General features: G+C 41.5%; 1 non-coding gene across 1 annotated transcript; it reads left to right on the forward strand.

The window, feature by feature from the left end:
* Positions 1-4829: 4829 nt before the first annotated feature.
* Positions 4830-4948, forward strand: LOC133384761 (5S ribosomal RNA). Its single transcript, XR_009762690.1, has one exon. It is a non-coding gene; the product is annotated as a 5S ribosomal RNA (ribosomal RNA).
* The last annotated feature ends 16898 nt before the right edge of the window (positions 4949-21846 follow it).

The following is a 21846-nucleotide window of genomic DNA, read 5'->3' on the forward strand; positions in this document are numbered from 1 at the left end:
ATGTGTTGATAGAGTCTCACTCATGTCAGCCATCATGCCACAGCATTCTGCACTGTCAGCCTCCAGATCACGTTGTGCTGCTTGGGATTTCTTGGCTGATTGGCTGTCAGGAATTTTTAGTGTTGGCTGGGAACCAGACTGGTTGTGCAATGCTGAGTTTTCTGTTTTATTCATAGGAATCTTGCTGTGGTTGGAATGGTATTGCATTTAGGAAATCATCACTATCTTTTCTTTTTCTATTTGTATTTCATTTACCTCTGACATCACCCCCTTACATCCATAGAAGCAACAACAGTGTTTCCATGTGCTCAACTCAACCCCCTTAAAGCCACTGATGATGCACCTTGTTATTTGCATGATGGTTTGTTTCTTGCCCAACAGTGGTAAAAGAGAATTCACATACTGGGAAGCGTGGCTTCAACTGCTGTTGCTCCCAAGCAGAGCTTGGAAAAGTTACTTTTTTGAACTACAACTACCATCAGCCCAATCCAGTGGCCATGCTGGCTGGGGCTGATGGGAGTTGTAGTTTAAAAAAGTAACTTTTCTAAGTTCTGCTCCCAAGCTACTGTCCATGAAGGTAGACCAAACCATGTGTGTTTTCTCTCTGTCAGTCATTACTCACTGGAATTGGGTTGGCTGTCAAAGTGAGTTTATAGCAGCCCACACAGTAAGCAGAAAAGGCTAGAGAATCTTCTTAACTCTTACTCTTTTTTCAAACCTCTCTCTGCAGTGAAGGTCCAAATCTGTAAAGAAGTTTGGAGCAGCCACATTAAAAGGCAGGCAGGGCATTGCAGGCAGGGGGTTGCCGACCCTGCTTGGATATCAAAATCTTTGTCGTGGATCCCTAGTCAAGCCTTACCAGCAGTACAATTCTGACCATATCTACTCAGAAGTAAGTCCTGTTGAGTTCTATGGCTCTTAGTAAGTATGCTTAGAATTGCAGCCTTCAGGGGCATCCATCTTTACTCCTAAGTGGTTCCATCTAACCTCTTTACCAGAAGCAAGCAGGCTAACATAAATGTTCCCTACCCAGGCTCCCTAAGCAAGTGAGAAGAAATCATCCTGTCACTTCAGCTGGACCCTCATTTAGCTAAAATTTCTATCTTAATTTCCAATCAGAGATTTTTGTTTGTTTGAGTCAAGATGAAGGAGGTGTGAAAATTGGAGGGAGAAATATCAACAATTTAAGATATGCAGACGATACCATACTACTAGCAGAAACTAGTAATGATTTGAAACTAATGCTGATGAAAGTTCAAGAGGAAAGCACAAAAGCAGGACTACAGCTGAAAGTCAAAAAGACTAAAGTAATGACAACAGAAGATTTATGCAACTTTACAGTTGACAATGAGGACATTGAACCTGTCAAGGATTATCAATACCTTGGCACAGTCATTAACCCAAATGGAGACAATAGTCAAGAAATGAGAAGGATAGGACTGGGGAGGGCAGCTGTGAGAGAACTAGAAAAGGTCCTCAAATGCAAAGATGTATCACTGAACACTAAAGTCAGGATAATTCAGACCATGGTATTTCCAATCTCTGTGTATGGATGTGAAAGTTGGAGAGTGAAAAAAGCAGATAAGAGAAAAATCAACTTATTTGAAATGTGCTGTTGGAGGAGAACTTTGCGGATACCATGGACTGAGAAAAAGACCAATAATTGGGTGTTAGAACTAATTAAACCAGAAGCTAAAATGATGAAACTGAGGTTATCATACTTTGGATACATCATGAGAAGACATGATTCACTAGAAAAGACAAGAATGCTGGGAAAAACAGCAGGGAGTAGAAAAAGAGGAAGGCCTAACAAGAGATGGATTGATTCCATAAAGGAAGCTGCAGACCTGAACTTACAAGCTCTGAACACGGTGGTTCATGACAGATGCTATTGGAGGCCGCTGATTCATAGGGTTGCCATAAGTCATGATCGACTTGAAGGTACATAACAACAACAACAACAAATGACATCACTAGGGCTTACTCCTGAAATCTCAGGGTTTGGGATGCTTCTGACCTGGCAACCCTATCAATACATGAATACTGAGTAGATAGAATTGTATCCAACTACATCATATTTGTGAGAGCCAGTGTGGTGTAGTGGTTAAGGTACTGGACTATGACTTGGGAGACCAGGGTTTGAATCCCCACACAGCCATGAAGCTCACTGGGTGACCTTGGGCCAGTCACTGCCTCTCAGCCTCAGAGGAAGGCAATGGTAAACCCCCTCTGAATACCGCTTACCATGAAAACCCTATCGCCATAAGTCAGGATCGACTTGAAGGTAGTCCATTTCCATTTTTCAAATCATACTCAGAGTAGACCTACTGAAATAAGTCATATCCATTTATTTTGATGGGTTGTATTCAACTCAGGCCTATTCAGAGTAGACCCACTGAAATTAATAAACCTAAATTGGTCCTGTCTATTAATGTCAGTGGGTCTGCTTTAAGTAGTACTATCAGTGAATACCACCGAATGGGTCTTCTCTGATATGTCTTAGTTGTATTCCGTCCATTATTATTAGCAGGTGTTTTGGGGTGTGTGTGAAAAATGAGGTGCTGGTACTCATATCTTGATAATGGCTGCAACAGGCAGCAAAAAAAAAGAGGTGATGTTACTCCACGCCACACCAGTTAGAAGAGTTACACAAAAAAGTCCTGATTTATTAGTGGCTTCCTATTTTATGACATTATTTTAATTTCTAGGTGCCTATTTCACTGTCTAGTATCAAACTGAACAAATCAAGCAAACCTAGATCAGCATTACTTTTGATGTCTATTTTTCATGTGATGTCTATTTTTTCACATTGAAAGCCTCCACAGGTAGAGGCACCAGCAACCCTTACTGAAAGCTGACTGCTTTTGACGCAAATGAGCTCTGATAAGAAGCCATACCTCTGAGCAGGCAGCATTTGGAATCTGTCGGGTGAACAATGAAATGTATGTCTTATCTCCTGTGGCATTTTCCATGGCTTAGAATATCTGACAGCCAAGCCAAAGTGAATATGTACTTTGCACGATAAGAGCTACATATGTGGCATGTCTGTTGCACATTGTCTGGATCCGAGAATGCATTGTTTCCTGTCTAATGATGCAAGGCAGGTTTGTTCTGACATATGTTTCCAGTTAAGTTACACTGCATAGAAAGTTCAAGGTGTATAATGTTTTCATTTAGGACTCAGTGCCGTTAACTCGTTAGTTTTCTAGGAATGGAACAGACTCCCAATTTGCACACACCCACCCACTGCCAAACTGGCAATGTGGTAACAAGACTGGTAGTGGATCTTTTCGAGAATCGCTATTGAAATAACTACATTCTCAATGCTCAGATAGACTGCTATTGCAAGCTATCATATAAAAACTACGGTATATTCTATGGCTGTAGCACATATCTTTGATCCCCTCTCCCTCCCAGCAGTATACGTGCTTAAGGCTGCAATCCCACGGCAAATCTGTCAATGTTGTTTTCTCGGCTTTCCAATCTTAAATTCAGTTCTCCACATTTTCACATCAGCTTGTGATTTTAAAAAAGTCCTCATGAAAATTCATCAGCATTGTAGCGGGGATTTCTCCTAGTGTGCACATTTTTGTATGCAATTTTGCCCAACATACATATACTTTACAAAGCAATTTTCTCTAATATAATGCATTTTATATGCTGTTTTCACTAATATATACATTTTTATGCACACTTTCCCCTAGTAAAGGGTACCGTTTTGTACAGATGACTTGACTGGAGTATTTGGAGACATTTACGTTTCAAAGGGATGCAGTTTTGTGTTGCAGTTGGTGTATTGCTTTGGAAAATGTGAATTAGGTAGATTTGCCTTTAAATGTCACTTGAATCATATTTCTCCTCCCCCATCCCTAATCCTAGCCTTTTACTTACTACACACAATGGGACTTGCTTCTGAGTAAGCATGCATAGGTTTGCACTGTTATTAAGATGTGGCCACACAGCCAGTAAGAAGTTTCAGTGGATCCACTCTGTCCCAGCTGCTGCTGCTTCTTTCAGTAAGAAAGCAAATCTCTGGCTTTTCATCCGTCATCTCGAAAACATGCTTTAGCATAGTGGACTGCAAAGAAAACATAGGGTGATATCCAACTAGGGCAGGCACACCCATTAGGCACAGTGAGGCAATTATCTGAGGCAGCAGACGCTGGGGGCAGGGGGGCAGCCATCTGGCCGTTTCTCCTGAGCCCCTGGCCATTCTGATCCTTTGAAGGATAGTGCTGTGGGCATCCTATGGCCTATCCTGCACCCTCCAATCTAGCCTGAGCTTTCAGTTGTGCTGGAGGAAGTGTTACAGTAAGATTCAACTGCTAGTCCAGCTGGCTTCTGTATGTGAAATGGCAGGGCGGAGGGCACCTTGTTCACCTCGCACAGGAAAATGTCTTGGGCTGGCCCTGTTTCCAACTCAGTCATACTCAATGTAGATCCATTAAGAAAACTGAGAAGCTGCCTTATACTGAGTCAGACCATTGGTCCATCCAGCTCCGTATTGTCTAGAGCAGCCTTTCCCAACCAGTGTGCCTCCAGATGTTGTTGGACCACAACTCCCATCTTTCCTGACCATTGGCAATGCTGGCTGAGGCTGATGGGAGTTGTGGTCCAACAACATCTGGAGGCACACTGGTTGGGAAAGGCTGGTCTAGAGTCTGATTGGCAAGGACTGTCCAGGATTTCAGGCAGGGATACTAGGGACTGAACCTGGGCCTTTTTGCATGCAGAACATGCACTCTACCACTGAGCAGTCAATGAACTCAAATTAATCAAGTCCATTCATTTCAATAAGTCTGTTTTGAGAGTGGCTAACATTGGATAAAGCCTACGGCCATACTACTCTTAACAGGTCCGATCTCGTCTGATATCGGAAGCTAAGCAGGGTCAGGCCTGGTTAGTACTTGGATGGGAGACCGCCTGGGAATACCGGGTGCCGTAGGCTTAGAGGAAGGCAATGGTAAACCACCTCTGAATACCTCTTACCATGAAAACCCTATGAACATATAAAAAAAAGATTCATAGGGTTGCCATAAGTCATAATTGACTTGAAGGTATACAACAACAATATTGGATGTGGGCCATATACTTTTAACATTATATTAATAACTGTCAGTATTATTTATTTATTTATTAAAGTTATATCCCACCCTTCCTTTTATTAGTTAACATATTTTACCATTCCCCCCTCCCCAGAAGCTCTCTAGGCTTTCAGGCACAGATAATTGACATCCCTTGCTACCTGGCTGTCTCTTTTTGTTCTGTGTTGAGATGCCAGGGATTGTACCTAGGACCTTCTGCTTGTGACACCTGCGCTCTGTCCCTGAGCTAAGCTTCCTCCTCAAGCCAATGCTAAGGGTAGAATCCCTTAAGTCCAATAAACCTTCAAGGTGGCTTTCACATTTAAGGTAAAAAGCACACTTTAAAAAACAGAGATATGATATAGTACAGTGAAGGAACAGGAAAAGAACAGCCAAAAGCAAGGCATTCTTAAAGTTAACAGCTGTGTGTCCAAAATGGACACCCAGTCCTAGCTTTCATACACCCAGTGGACACAAATGGACATGTAACAGTTAATCAATAAACCAAGAACACACATTCAGATTGGAAGCCACAGAAACACTGACTAGAGGTATGAAATGATGTACAGTATGTGTGTGTGTGGATGTCCAGCTCCAGCTGCAAAGCCTTGCTCTTCTAAATAACTTTTTCGGGGTGCACAGGGAGGGGGAGAACATCTCCTTTGCAGAAAGGTAAAGCATTATTCCTACACAATACAAATATATTCTGTTCAGTCCTGTCTAATCCCAGAACAATTCTTCTGTGATCTTAAAGTTCTGGCATTAGAGGATTCAGAGTTTTTAGTTCTTGTTGTGTGCTATATGCAATTTTTAAATATCTTTTTATGTTGCTGGAAATATATATATATAATCCCCAAATATATTTTTGTAATACTAGAACTTTGGTGTTTTTAACCAAAGTTTTCTAAGTTTTGAAATTAAAGTTTTAGAGATGATAATGATGATGGTTTTGCTTTTTAAATCATGTATTTACTGGTGGGTGGGTAAGCAGGCTAGTAAGCATTTTGCTAGGCTAGTTTTAACGTGTGTAAATCCAGTTACAAGGCTGTATTCACTTCCTTTTTTAAAAAGTTTGAATGTGAGGGCTTGTATGCGACGTCCTTCCCCTGTTCTCCCTGTCAGGTTCCACCTGCTTGTGGCTACTGCCTTTCACTAGGCACCACCAGGGACACCACCAGTCAGGACCGTCCTTTATATGGTTTCTCACTCCTCTCTAGCACAGATCTCACTAGATCCCACTGCTAGGCAGCATCACCAGTCACTTTCTGTAACCAATACTCCCAGAGACCTTGCCTCAGTCTCTCTATAGCTTGTTACTTTGTGACTGTGTGCCTATGCTGTTCCCAGCCCCCTTGTATCTTTATATATAAAGCATACAACTCTGGGTTGCTCTGGATACTTGACTTGTTACAATATCTCCCTTCACCGCTGCCACCATTAGATACAGTTTCTGTTCAGCCTTGGTAATTACCTTGCCCTCCCTTCTGGTCTGTATATTCCCCCAGCCAAGGATCAGGCCTTTGGTAAACCAAATAAGTATTTATTTACTAATAACAGCAAATAACAAGATTACTTTAGGAATGTTTCATAAGTGTATGGTTTCATATATGGTCACTCTTTATGTTTCTGTTCATATATATACTCTTTAAATATCAGCCAAATACAATCCAAACTTCCCTCAGAACTCTGCCAACCAACCCTCACCAAACGACCTCACTCCAACCAACTCAACAACTTCTCCCCTTAACCAACTCAACCCCCATTTATACCTTCAGCCAGCCAGCCACTCAGCCAATCATCATCCAGCATACTTCAGCTTCTCACCCATGTACTCCCCCTTTCTCTCTCAGTCAATTACCATACATCACCTAATAGACCCGCACTTACCATATTTACAGATTCTTAACCTACAGGAACATCACATTGTACATGATGGAGAGGCTTCCACATACAATCCATGTGAACGAAAAAATGGACACCCAGTAACAATGCCTTTCAAAATGCTCTGGCCAAAAGCCAAGCAGACAGTTCCCTCAAACAAACATTTAGAGGCTCTCTGAGCAAGGATCACTTAAGGCAATCATCAACTATAAACATTGTTAAGGTGGTTACAAGAAAGGAAATGCATCACCAAAGAAGATGAGGGGGGGAACCCACACTGATTTGCATATTTGCATATGTTCATTTATATGTCTATATCAGCAATGCCTCTCAACTAGATCAGCCTCGAAAGACCTTCTCTCCATCCCACCAGTTAAAACAGCTAGACTGGTGACTAGGGAGAGGGCTTTTTCAATTGTGGCCCCCACTCTGTGGAATTCCCTCCCAGATGATCTTCGTCATGTCCCTTCTATGATGAGCTTCCACCGGGCCTTGAAGACGTGGCTCTTCAAACAGGCTTTTGAGGTGGGTTAGGTTTTATTATTATTGGTTGAGATTTTAATATTTTAATGTAATGATATGATTTAATTTTGTACATCGCCCAGAGTGGCTGGATTGCCAGCCAGATGGGCGACTAATAAATTTAATAAATAAATAAATATGCATATCTGGAAATAATTACTGTAATTTAAATCAAAATTCAATACAACTCACCATTGTGGGGAAGACTGTGACCAGGTGACCTGTGTGTCTGCTCAAGTCTGTTGTCCAGCTGCTATTTGTTGAGGTGCAACTTTTCCCTGCTTATGGTTCTTTATTTTTAAAGCGGACTTAGACCCTCCCGCTAGAGGACACCTTCAAATAAAGAACCGCCTTAAGTAGAGCACATGGCCACACTAAATTTTAGTTTAGGGTGCCAGCACATTTAACATGTAATTTGTGGCCCATAAGTGTGGTAGCAGAGTGGGCCTTCCCTGGGAAGCTGTTCTATTTATGTTTTTGATGCTCAGTTGCAACCTTCTCCAAGTTGTGCCTGAGGGAAGGGCCCTGTTGCCCTATCAAGTTATGTCACTCTTAGGACTTCTCAATAGTTTTAAGTCCTCCTTACCCCATTACTGCTAACATTGATCTCTAGACTCTTGTGTTTTAATGAGCTTGCCCATGAAATTTTAGAGGGAAATGTAATATCAGATAAAGCATTCCAGGTTCCCTGTCTGGCACTGCTTTAAAGTTTATAAGTCTGTGCAACTTTCTTCCTAATGAGTTATGTTTGGCATGCCTGAAAAATGTTCACCTTTTCTAAAAAAAAAAAGGCAAAAAGTGTCAGCTCTATAAATCCCATCTTTCTCTTGTAGAATGGCACAATCCAGGTCTTGTTCCCACCACTTCTATTGATCAAAGGTCAGCTAGAGGTCTGTGCATTTAGGGCAGGAAATATAAAATTGCTGAGCCAAATTCTAATCTTAATATTCTTAAAGAAAGAAAGAAAATTATTCTCAGGATGTCTTTTAGGAGTGATTGACTAAATGGTTATATTCAGACATCACAATAACCTATGGTTTATCTTGACAGGAACAAGCCTAGGTGAGTCTCCGACTTAGAAAATCTCCCTCCTCAATCCTGCAGTGTGGCCACCAGCAGATTGGAAGATTTTGCTTCTAATTTCAATTAGCTACAGAGCCAAATCCTAAACTGTGGTCAGTCTTAACCATGGTTTGTTGAAACAAGTCAGCTTCATGAACTGTGCTTTGAAATTGACTTGTTTCAAACAAGCCATAGTTAAAATTAACAAGTTTGTTTGGTTCAGATGACAGGACTCCTTCCAAACCCCTCTGGCAAATATACTGAAGGAAGGCAGGGGCAGGGGATCATGTGAGCCTGAGGCTTGCCTAGGCTCATTACAGTTATGATAAACCATGGTATATGATGACATCCAAATGCAGCCAATGTCTCTTTGATGAGAGAAGGTACCTAGGCTTTCAAGCATCACAAATCTCCCTGCTTACAGTTTACAGTGCTGTGAGGCTCCATTCCTTGACCACATCTACAGTGACTCCCCTCTCTCCTTAATTCAGAATTTTCACCAAACTGACTTTCTTCTTATATACCACCCAATAACAAAAGTTCTCAGGATGGTGGAGAGTTACAAGTAAAGAAACCAAAACCATAAAGTACAAATATACATCCTAAACATCTAAAAACAGAATAATACCAACAACAAAATAAAATCAGGCTAAACCAGCAGCAAAAAGGAACAACAGCAGTATAACATATCTAAAAGTGCTAAGAATATGTAAGACTGCAGGTGCAATCCTGTGGTTCCTAGAAGGGTAGATCAGAGGCCAAAGGCTACTATGGATCTCCATCTCTGCTCATGGAGGTCCACTGTTGCAATTTTGGGCATGGAAACCCCCACTCAGTGGAGAGTGGAAGCTCTGGGCTCTGATATCAGTGGAGCAGTGATTGTAGTCTGAACTGAAAGCACTCTGGACAGCTCTTTGAAAGTTCAGACTAAAACCCGGAGCGGATTCACTCCTCCAGTGACATCAAGGCCACCTGTCTTCACTGCTTCTGCTGCTCTTGCCACTCTACCATCAGGGCACCGATGGTAGCAGAAAAATCCCCAGAGTGTTGTGGGGTGTGTGTTCAGAGGAGGCTTTATATCTGCTGGATCCAAAGACCTCCATTTCCCACCACACCCCCAGAACTGGAGGGAGGGGTAGAAGTATGCTAGCCCTGGAGATGATGTACTTAATTCGCTCACCATTGCAACTAATGGGAGGGAAAATCTGAGAAACAAGTAAACAAAAAAAACACTGGGTAAAAAGGAAGAAGGAAAACAGGAAAATTCTACCCCTGCCTTCTACCCTGATAGCTCAAGCCCAGCTGGTCTTTAGATTTTTTGGTCATCCACCTTGGGTTTTCACTCCCCTGTCCCCTCTCTATTCTGCGCTGGTTAGACCTCATCTTGAGTACTGCACCCAGTTCTGGATACAGCACTTTAAGAAGGATGCGGACAAACTGGAATGGGTTCAGAGGAGGGCAATGAGGATGATCAAGGGATGGAAACAAATCCCTCTGAGGAGAGACTGAAAGAACTGTGCATGCTTCGCCTGGAGAGCAGAAGACTGAGGGGAGATACGATAGCACTCTTCAAGCACTTGAAAAGTTGCCATGCAGAGGACAGCCAGGATCTCTTCTTGATTATCCCAGAGTGCAGGACATGGAATAATGGGCTCAAGTTACAGGAAGCCAGATTTCAAATGAACAAAACTTCCTAACTGTTAGAACAGTACTGCAATGGAACCAATTACCTAGGGATGTGGTGGGCTCTCCAACACTGGAGACCTTCAAGAGGCAGCTGGACAGCCACCTGTTGGGTATGCTTTAAGTTGGATTCCTGCATTAAGCAGGGGGTTGGACTTGATGACCTTATAGGTCTCTTCCAAAACTATGGCTGTATGACTGCTTTGTAAAAAAAAAATTTGTGAATGTTTTCACTGGCACTGAAAAGACCATAATGTAGGTGCCAGGCAAGCTCTCTAGACAGAATAGACAGAACATTCTATAGCAAGTATGCCAGCACTGAAAAGGCCCTCTCCTCAAATGAAACTTATTTCCTGGTGGTACCTGGAGAAGTGCATCAAACTTTCACCATAGTTTCCCAAGACTATCTTTACAGCTACAAAACCTGCTACAAAAAGGAAGGCTGAGCATCTCAGACAGTTTACATGCCCAGTACAAAATTCCACACTTGAATAATGACAGGAATACACAAAGGCCAGGGTGATTAACACTCCTAAAATATGTGCTAATACATATGCCCCCTTATATTTGTGAGGAAATATTGCACAGCTGGAGTCTTTATCATGCAATGTTAAAACAAGCTAATGGAAATCTTCCACACTTACGGAGCTACATATCTGCATTTTTTTAAAAAAAGAAAGAAAGAAAAGAAGAAGCCTTCACTTCTGAACATTGGTGCTATCTGCATAGAATAATGTCCTAACACTCCCTGCAATCTTGGTTTAACCATCTTAAGCAGGCCTTAGGACTGTGCTGTTAAAAGAGTTTGAGAAATCATGAGGGGTGTGTGGATGCGTGTGGAGTGCCTCTCCATGTTTGAAACTGACACAAAATGGTCCATGTGGTACACATATGTGTAGCATGGCCATATTTTTATGAATCATTTGTATATTCCTTGGCTAGGCTCCTGTGTTTAAATAACTGTGGAAGCAACACAATACAGCTGTATTTAGAGATTGTTTTTGGTTTATATGTAGGATGTATAGATTTTACTTTTTAAAAAAAGCTTCCCTTTTCACAATAAAGAAATTGTCCATTCTACTGGAATGTACACTATGCCTTGATAAAATCTTTCAGTTCTTTTCTGGTGCGGAAATAAAAGACCTTAAAACACGAGAGTGATGCCAACTCAACATTATTAGAGTCTCTAACAGTCAAGGCTGAAGGTGCTATTCATTACCGTGATATAAAAACAAGCCTGTCTGCTTGGCAGGGAGATTGACTCCAGAGTTGTTTCTAAAATTAATAACATCTTATTAAATAAAATAGCCCATACTTTGTGATAGTGTTACTTTAAGGAGCATGGCCTGTGCTGGTTGCATTTGTTCCCTTCAAAACAAGTCCAAGGAAAAGACCTTGAAAAGAAAATCTAAGGATGGACCTGATGGCTCATGTAAGAAAGAGGCCTTGTTTGCCATAATGAAGGCCTTGAAATATTACCTCCTTGAAGCCATGCGTGTCGCATCAGACAGGAACTGCAGAGCTGAAGGCAAAAAACGCTCCACCACTTGCCAAAGTACACTATTGAATTTGGAGGACATGAAGACCCCATCATTGGATATACTCATTCATCGTTAAGATTATCTGAACAGATAGTTATATCTGCTTGGATCCAAAGAGGGGCCCGTGAACAAAAGGGATCCTTCTGTTCCTGGGCAGGATTGAGATCCAGCAGAGGATCCTGCTAACAGAAGTGGGGAAGGCAATTTTGGCTGATTACTCCTTCACTCTGTGCCGCCTCTTATGCTATTCTGGTGGATCCAACCCTCCAGAGTAGGTTTTTTGGGGGGAGGAACACAAGAGGCTTCAGGGAGGTAAAGCAGTCTGTGAAGGGTGCCTCCCTCCCTTCTGGTGACAGCACCCTAAGAATGAATCCTCCTCAGGGAATGCTCCCATCAGTGGAAGCCTAGTTAGGATCCAAATATAGACTGCCTCATGCTGCTCTCTTCTGTTCATAGATGATAAATGCCCAGCATTGATCTTATTGATCTTCAATAGCTGAAGCCAACAGTTACCTCTCTCCATACAGCTACTGTGATCCAACACAGAATGTAGAAGTTGAAAAAGAAAGAGGTAGAATTCCTGGTAACAAAGTGGCTTCAGACATCTCACAGAAGGAGAGTTAAAGTGTGAGTGATGTCCATGACTTGTTACTATTTGCACTCCCTTCATGACATCTGAAGTGAAAGCTCATGAGTTTGCCCTGTACAGCAGTGTCCTGGCCAACCCCACTGGATTAGGGCTCAGACTCATTGGTGTGTTTTTCTCCATTTTGTTTAATGTGGAATTTCAACTTAGAGAGTTTCATCAACCAGCTTACAGGTTACACAGGATTCTGCGTCTCTACAAAGCGGTACAGAGCACGACTACTTGAGCTAAGATGTTATTGCAGCAACTAGACATGCCCCTCAAGACTCTTTTAGAAGGCTCAGGGTGGGCTCTCTATTTGCTTGGGAAAGGTACCTCTGAATGGGACTGAGTTAGCAAACAGGTGCTCCTACAAACAGGGTGAAGAGTGGGAGATAACTGTGCCTGTCTGCACATCTGACAGCGTGTCCTTGGTGATGGGGAAGGTTATGCAGATGTTCCTTGGACACTGTCTCTGGTCCAGCCTCTGATTCCCATATGCCCATTCAAGTGGAGGTGTGAGCAGTGCCTGGGGTGACAAAGGAGAGGGAGGAGGAACAGGGGCTGGCTCATTGCCAGGCAGCAGTGTTTCTTCAGTTGGAACTGAAAACAAGGGGGCAGTACTGTCACTGTCTAAAGTGCTGAAGCTTTCTCCTATTTCAGCCTCCTCCTGCTGCTGTAACCTACTGGGTCCCTCCCCCAGGTCCAAGACCTCCTCTTCCTGACCACTCCAGGGACGCTCTGCAGAGCCCATAACAAGCAGGGACAAGGAACCTGTGGCATTTGTTGGACTACAATTCCCATTACCTCTGACCATTCACCATGCTGGCTGGGACTGCTGGGAGTTCGAATCCAACAACATCTGGAGGGCCACAGGTTCCCCACCCCCACTTTAACCTTCCTGTTACATATTGTAAGGTCTCTGGTAGACTGTGGGAATGCTGTGGACATAGTATATCTTGACTTCAGCAAAGCTTTTGACAAAGTGCCCCATGATATTCTGATTAGCAAGATAGCTAAATGAGGGCTGGATGGAACAACTATCAGGTAGATCCACAATTGGCTACAGAACTGTACTCAAATAGTGCTTATCGATGGTTCCTTCTCAAATTGGGGAGAGGTAACAAATGGGGTAGCACAGGGCTTGGTCCTGGGCCCAGTGCTCTTCAACATTTTTAATAATGATTTGGATGATGAGGTGCAGGGAATACTTATCAGATTTGCAGATGATACAAAATTGGGAGGGCTAGCTAATACTCTGGAAATCAGAAACAAAATTCAAAGTGATCTTGATAGGCTGGAACATTGGGCTGAAAACAACAGAATGAAATTTGACAGGGATAAGTGCAAAGTTCAATACCTAGGGGAAAAAACCCCAAATGCACAGTTACGGGATACTTGGCTCAGCAATGCTACATGCGAGAAGGATCTTGGAATTGTTGATCACAAGCTGAATATGAGCATACAGTGTGATGTGGTTGCAAAAAAGACAAATGCTATTTTAGGCTGCATTAACAGAAGTATAGTTTACAAATTGCATGAAGTATTAGTTCCCCTCTATTTGGCACTGGCTAGACCTTATCTTGAGTACTGCTTCCAGTTCTGGACACCCCACTTTGAGAAGGATGTAGGCAAACTGGAACTGGGTCAGAGGAGGACAACAAAGCTGATCAGGGGACTGGAAACAAAGCCCTATGAGGAGAGACGGAAAGAACTGGGCATGTTTAGCCTGGAGACGAGAAGACTGAGGGGAGATATGATTGTACTCTTCAAGTACTTGAAATATTCTCACACAGAGGAGGGCCAGGATCTCTTATTGATCATCCCAGAGTGCGGGACATGGAATAATGGGCTCAGGTTACAGGAAGCCAGATTTCATCTGAACATCTAGAAAAACTTCCTGTTAGAGCAGTATGACAATGGAACCAATTACCTAGTGAGGCGGTGGGCTCTCTAACACTGGAGGCATTCAAAAGGCAGCTGGACAGGTCTGCTTTAAGTTGGATTCCTGCATTGAGCAGGGGGTTGGGCTTGATGGCATTATAGGCCTCTTCCAACTTGACTATTCTATGATTCTAAATAGGTACATCATCTCCAGTACAGAAAGGTAAAGCACAAGCCATTCCGGCTTCTTCCCTGCTTTGCTACTGTGTAACATCTGAAGCCGCCCTCAAAAACAATTTCTGAAACAGAAACTAAGGCTGTGGTCCTATAAACCTTTATCTGGGAGTAAGTACCACTAAACTAAATTGGGCTTAATTCTGAGTGAACATGAGGCTTGCTTGCACTGTAAATGCTGGAACTGGGTGAGGTCATAAGCATGGTATGGCATTATCCTATTCTCGGAAGTAGAGCTAATCTAATCTTTATGTGTCGGCCCAAATCCTAGACTTTCCTTACATAAAAGATATGAATAATTTGTCAGGTGCAAGAAGCTTTCTGGCCAAAGGGTAGCCAAACTGCAAGAAGATTGATTGTTAAAATCTGGGAGTCAGCTAAGAAAAATAAATGCAGAAGAACAGTGCAGTACTTAAGCCCATGGGTTTTTTTTATTTTTTTGTCAACTATTACAGATGGCTACTTAATCAAACCATTGTTGGATATGAAAATATTCTAGGTGGCCGTTCATCCTCCCTCCCCCTTTTGTATTTGGGTTGGCTTTGATGCATCCCCCCCCCCCGGAAAAGGTGGGCTAAATGACTTGCTTTCTGTGTCAAGGTTAAAAATGGATTTCTGCCTTTAACCTTTTCTGAAGGAGAATTTTTTTTAAAAGTTGAACATTGCTTGGCCTAATTTTGATCCCACCCAAGTTGATGGTATAGCTCCCAACAGGTCCCCATTGCCAACCCCCGTCTTCTACCCATGTCTTTTTGGTAGCAACTAGTAGAGGAAATGCTGTGATGTGGAGCCAAGGTGGCCAGTGCTTCCTCACCTCTCATATATAGTAACCAAAGAAGTCTGGTCACGTTTGTCAGCCTGAATGCTGGTCATTAGGGATGTTATGTTCATCATCAGGAGCCCTCCTTCAAATCCCCCCTCCTCCTGCTACTGAAATTAAATGGCTGATGGCCAGAGAGAGGCTCAGCCAGACTCAGGCCAAAATATTTTTGCTGCCAGAGGTAGAACATCTAACAGGATCACCCTACTCCAAGTCAAAGTGCATAGTAGTAAGCAAGACCAGCACAAGCCCTGGAAGAAAATAAACAATAAATAAATCACAACCCATTTGCTGCCCTTTCATGATACTCAAATCAGCTTCCTGAAGTGGCTGCCCTGTTCTGCCTAATGGTAGGACTTGGCTGGTAAGGGATGGGTGAACGGGTCCATTTTGGTTTCTCTCCATTTCTCAAGACTGGAAAAAACCCAGTCTTAAGATCAGTTCCCCACATTTCCACATCAGTTTGCAATTTTCTTTCTATTAAAAAACTCTGAAACACAACCAGCCTTCAAAATCCATAGTTCTCTGAGTTTTGCAGTGCAGTTCTCCAGCCATGTAATGTGAACAAAATGTATATAATAGGGTAAAGTGCAGAGCTTGGAAAAGTTTCTTTTTTTGAACTACAACTCCCATCAGCCCAATCCAGTGGCCATGCTGGCTGGGGCTGATGGGAGTTGTAGTTTAAAAAAGTAACTTTTCCAAGCTCTGGTAAAGTGTGCATATAGATGCATATATTAGTGGACATAACATACAAAAATATATTATATTAGTGAAAATAACATACAAAAATGTATTGCATCAGAGGAAATTGCAAAAATGTGTATATTAGGCAAAGCTGCATATGAAAATGTGTATATTAGAAGACAGTTGCACTAAAGTGCTGAAAATTTTTCATGAGGACATTTGTTTTTTTAAAAATCACAAATTGATGTGAAAGGTGGAGAAGTGAGCAAGACTGAAAAAATGAGAAACCAAGGGAAAATGAAATTGACAGATATGGCCATCCATAGTGTCAGGGCAGAAATTAGATTTGGTTTGCATTAAAGCCAAATGTGTCAAATTTGCACTTTCCAAAACAATGCAAGAACCGAAACACAGCCATCCTTCAAAACTCACATTTATCCAAATTTTGTGATGCAGTTCTCCAACCAAAACATGTTTACAAAATGCATATATTACAGAGAAATGTGCATAAAATGAATATATTAGTGAAAATAACAGAAAAATTCATATATTAGGAGAAATTGCCTGCAAATATGTTTATATTAGTCAAATTGACATACAAAAATGTATTCATTAGGAGAAATTTATTAGGAGAATCTAAAATGCTGAAGAATGAGGATTTAAAAATAAATAAATTGCAAATTGCTGCAGAAGAGAAAAAGATTGGGAAAATGAGAAACAGAGAGAAATGAAACGGACAGATCTTTCCTTCCTTGGGAGATATTCTACAGTTGCAGAGCTCCTAGCAAGATGGTCTTTTCCACAGAAAGCACCTTCTGTACCTCCAGCAATGGAGGCACCTGAAGTTGGGTCTCAGCACAACAAATTAGAAGCTGACAAAGGCATCTTCAAAAACAATGTCTGGAAAGTGGTTGCATTCAAACACAGAGCATATCAGTATAAATACTGAGATTTTTTTGATAGTACAAGTGGGCTATTTCTCTTTTTAAAAATAGTAAACTATTCATTTCAAAAAATGATTGTGTAGAAGGGACTTAAAATAATCACATGCATTTCTTGATCTTGCACACTGGCTTTGCTTGCTCCACAATGGGAAATAAGCCACTGCAAGTCGATTAAAGTAGCTGTTAGGAAATTCTGTGTACAAGCAAAGGAATCATAATTTCAATATCTGTCTAGACAAAACACCAGATACCCATAAAAAAGTCCAGATGACAAGTAGTTTTGGCCACATCCTTAAACAGTGGGAAATAAGAGGCTTTAGTTCACATTCATTTCACCTTCACATCATGAATCACCCTAAGATAGCATACAAAGAGTTTAGTTATGAAATGTCACTAGAAACATGGGCATTCATTTTGCAGTGAGCTGGGGAAATTATAGAGACATTCAGGCATCATGATAAATTAGAATGCCTAACAGTCAGGGATGATGGGGTGCTGTAGTCCAAGCAACACCAGGAGTGCCACATGTTCTTCATCCCTGCTGTAGCAGAAACTGTTTCTGCTCATGCAAGTTGGGGCACCTGATCTCCCATATGTACTGAAGCTCCCCACCCCCCAAATGCTGCTCCTAAGGATTGGGGGACCTCCAGAACAAAACAGGATATGGCACAACTTGTACAAGTAGAAATGCTTTCCTCTAGGGCAAAAGGGGGATTAACACATTACATTTAACGTACACTTTTTCACACGTTACATTCAACGTAAACTTGTGCAGTTTGTACCTGTGTTCAGTGTACTATATGAACAAGCCTGGGACGGTTCCCAATTGTGTGGAAAGATGTCTACCTGTGTATAATCATGGAAAAACCCAGGATGACATCTCTTTAGCAATGGAAAGGACACCTGAAAGAAACAGCTGCAGAGTTCTGTCATGGACTCTCTAGTCATTTTAAGATAAACCGGGAACCTATATCAAAGCTTCTAAAAAAAACATTTCTGTCTCTCACTTATCTTCATTTCTGATACTTTGCAAGGTCCGAGCTGCAGCCTCAACTGCCCTAATTTGTCTTTTGTGCCAGAGCACTTTGTAAGCAGTCAACGTCCCTGTCTCTTTATCTTTCCTTTTCTTTATCTTTTCTTTTCTTTTCTTTTTGTAGAAGAAGGGAGGAAATGAACTCAGAAAGCTAGCAGGTTATGCAATAGGTCATTTCTTTAATTTTTAACAAAACCAAGTACAATGCCAGCCAAAAGCAATCGAACAAATTGTGAGGCAGACAACATTTTTGCTTACACTGAATCTCTTAGCATTTCCCAATCAATGCAATATTTAATGCAAAAGGCTTCATTTCTTTAGATAGATTTGGTAGAACACGGGTAGTCCTAAATTACAAATGTTCTATGCCCTTTCTTATAGGACATTTTATTTTTTCAGTTCTCCTAGGCTCAGTCTGATAGCAAGAAGTCAAAGTCAAGTTTGTTTGATTGTAACGAATCACTCTAATTGCCAGGAATCAAACTCAGGTCTTCTTTCTTATAATTCAAGCATCCCACTCTATGAAGGCCAACACTGAGGTGACCTTTGATCTAATCTAATATTGCCCAAAGGTAACCTAGTGAATAAAGCATTAAAACTCATTTGTTTGCCCTCTCAGAAAAGCTGCTGAGTGACAATTTCTAAATGGTCACAACAACAAAACATTTCTAGCTTACTCTGACGCCAGCATTGATTCAGACCAGGGATGGAAACATCAGACAATTTCAGTTCACTCAGGTTCTCATTTTTCCAATCTTAAATTCAGTTCTCCACATTTCTGCAGCAATTTGCTATTTTTTTATTTCAAAAATTCTCCTGAAAATTCTCCAGCATTTTAGTGCAAATTTCTCCTGATAAACACACTTTATAGGCAATTTAGACTAATGTACATATTTTTGTAAGTAATTTCTCCTCGTATAATGCATTTTTGTATGCTGTTTTCACTCATATATTTATTTTTATGCACACTTTCCCATCACATATGCATGTTTGTAAACATCATTTGGCTGGCAAATGCATTGCAAAATTTGATTAAGTGCAAATTTCGAAGGATGGCTATGTTTTGGTTTTCATATTGTTTGGGAAAGTGTGAATTTCATAGATTTGGCTTGAAATGCAAACTGAATAGAATTTCTCACCCATCCCTAATTCAGACTTAGTAATGCACACAGTAATGCCAGCCATGTATGATCCACCAAAAGTTCAGGGAAAACCCCCCTGCAAGCTTTGTTGCCTGCCTAGGACTGCAAAAACAGGAGGATTGTCAAGCACATGTCTAGCTACAATACAGGGCTGGTGGAGTGCAATAAATGGATGATGATACAATCTGGTGGGTTTCACAAGTTATTCACACCTTCCTTATCCCTTTGTAGCCATGTCAATAACTTCCCCACACTTGACATCTCATATGATGCCAGGTGTGGGACAGGTGGGCATGGTTTGTGAGGAACAGCCACATTTGACCCGCAGGATCCCCATTCCTGTTCTGTAGAAGTATGCATATTCCCTCCCTACCACACCCTGATTTAGCATGGTGCCGCCTCAGTCATTGGCCACTCAGTGTGGGGTGACCATTAATGTAGCAATTGTCTGCTTCATCATGTGCACACAGAGGAAAAGTTCACAGCATGCTGGACACAGACAACAAAAGAACATGTAAGAACAGCCTTGTGTGAGGAACCTTCGGCCCTCCAGATGATGCTGAGCCAGAACTTCATCAGCCCCAGCAAGTATGCCCAATGGTCAGGGATAATAGAGTTGTAGTTCAACAATATCTGGAGGGCCAAAGGTTCCCCCACCTAGTGTTGTTGTATCAAACCAAACACCTATCCAGCATTCTGTTTCCCACAGTGGCCAACCAGATGCCTCTGAGAAGCCCACAAGCAGGACATGAGGGCAATAGCCTTTACCTGCTGCTGTTCCCCAGAGACTAGTATTCAGAGGGATGCTGTCTCTCATCTTGGTGGTAATACACAGCCATCATGACCAGCAGGCATGGATAAAATTATCCTTCATGAAATTTGTCTAATCCCCTATTAAAACCAAACCATCCATGTTTGCTATTATATCTCGTGATAGCAGATTCCATAGTTTAGCTATGCATTGTGTAAAGGAGTACTTCCTTTTATCTTTACTGTATCTCCCATGATTCAGCTTCATTGGGTGATCCCAAGTTCTAGTCATGAGAGAGGGAGAAAAACTATCCACTTTCTTGATACCATTTTTAATTTTACCCATTTCTATCATGTCCTCTTATTCACCTTTCCCCCCAAAATGAAAAAAAAATCACTCAAATGTCATAACCTTTCCTCATCAGGGATTTCCTCCTCTTAATCATGTTGGCTGCCCTTTTCTGCACCTTCTCCAACTCTACCATATCCTTCTTGAGGTGCAGTGACCAGAAGTGGACACAATATCCCAGGAGTGGTCACACCATGGATTTGATGAAAGGAGTTATAATATTGGCAGCTACATTTTGATTCCTCTTCCTAAAATGGAATTTGCTCTTTTCACAGCAGCTGCACTCTGGGCGTGATCTCACTCCCCTGCTATATGTTTACATGTACATGCTACATGTGGACAAACATGGTTCCTTGACTTTGCTCTTAAAATAGTTGATATATAGATCAGTAGATAACATTTCTGGAAAAAGGATGGGGAAGAGCCATAGCTCAGTGGTAGAGCACATGCTTTGCATGCAGAGGATCTTGGGTTCAATCCTCTGTATCTCCAGGTAGAGCCGGGAGTGAGGCCTGTCTGAAATCCTGGAGAGCTGATGCCAGTCATTGTAAACAATCCTGAGCTAAATGGGCCAATGGTTTGACTCAGTATAAAGCAGCTTCCCATGTTTCTCAGAATGGGTGGCAAGGGCAGTGGTTACTGCAGCAGCAAAGACTTGGCATGGTGTTTGATGCTCAGGTATATATGGCACAATCCAGTTGCCCTCCTTTCCTACATCTGCACCTGCTGGTCAATGTATAAGTATTTTCTGGCACTGGTTCCTTCTCTCTCTGTCTCTGTCTCTCTCCTTCTCTCTCCCCAGTAATACTCAACTGTGCACATAAAGGTCTAACTTGATCAGGTCCATGTATATATATGTAAAAGGATGAAAAAACATATTGTAAATCTCAGCAGGGGGTGGGGTGGGGTTAACACAGAAAAACCAACAACCCTAAGATGAATATTTTCCTCTTGGAATATTCTCAAATATTTATTTGGCTCAAATGTTGCTTATCAGTCAGAGATCTGCAGATATTCAATTCCCAATTGTTAAATATTATCCAAGCCTTTTTCCCCACCCTGATTTTACAATGTTTTACATAGCAGAGCTAATACACAAGGACAAAATATTTCCCACTACCCTTCCTTACGCCTTATTAACAGACTCAGCACCAATTTATAACATTTGGAGCTATTTAAGTGTCTCCAAACTGGCATCCTTAAACCTTCACCCACAATGCATTTATTAATGGAAAAATGGAAGACAAAATATGCAGTAAATCCTCATATGTTAACCAGCTGCTGTAAGTAAATGAATAGGGTGTATATTGCATACAAAATCTTCAAAAAGAGCTCAGTGGAATGTAGAGAGTGAGTCTCACAGTGTATTTTCAAGTATTATGTGACTGCTGTGTTTGGGAAATTAGCTAAGTCCTAGATTTTAGCCAACTATTTTCAGCAGGTAATTTAATTAATTACTTTAGCCTACTTTTAGCCTGTGAATCAATCACTGACATGACTCTGGATGCACTACCATTTCTTTTATTGTTGATTTCTTTAATCTACTGTTTCCTACTCAATCAATCAATCAATCAAATTTTATTGAATAAGTCTTCAGACCATATGAAA

Source organism: Rhineura floridana, chromosome 4, assembly GCF_030035675.1.
Source record: "Rhineura floridana isolate rRhiFlo1 chromosome 4, rRhiFlo1.hap2, whole genome shotgun sequence".
NCBI classification, from domain to species: domain Eukaryota; kingdom Metazoa; phylum Chordata; class Lepidosauria; order Squamata; family Rhineuridae; genus Rhineura; species Rhineura floridana.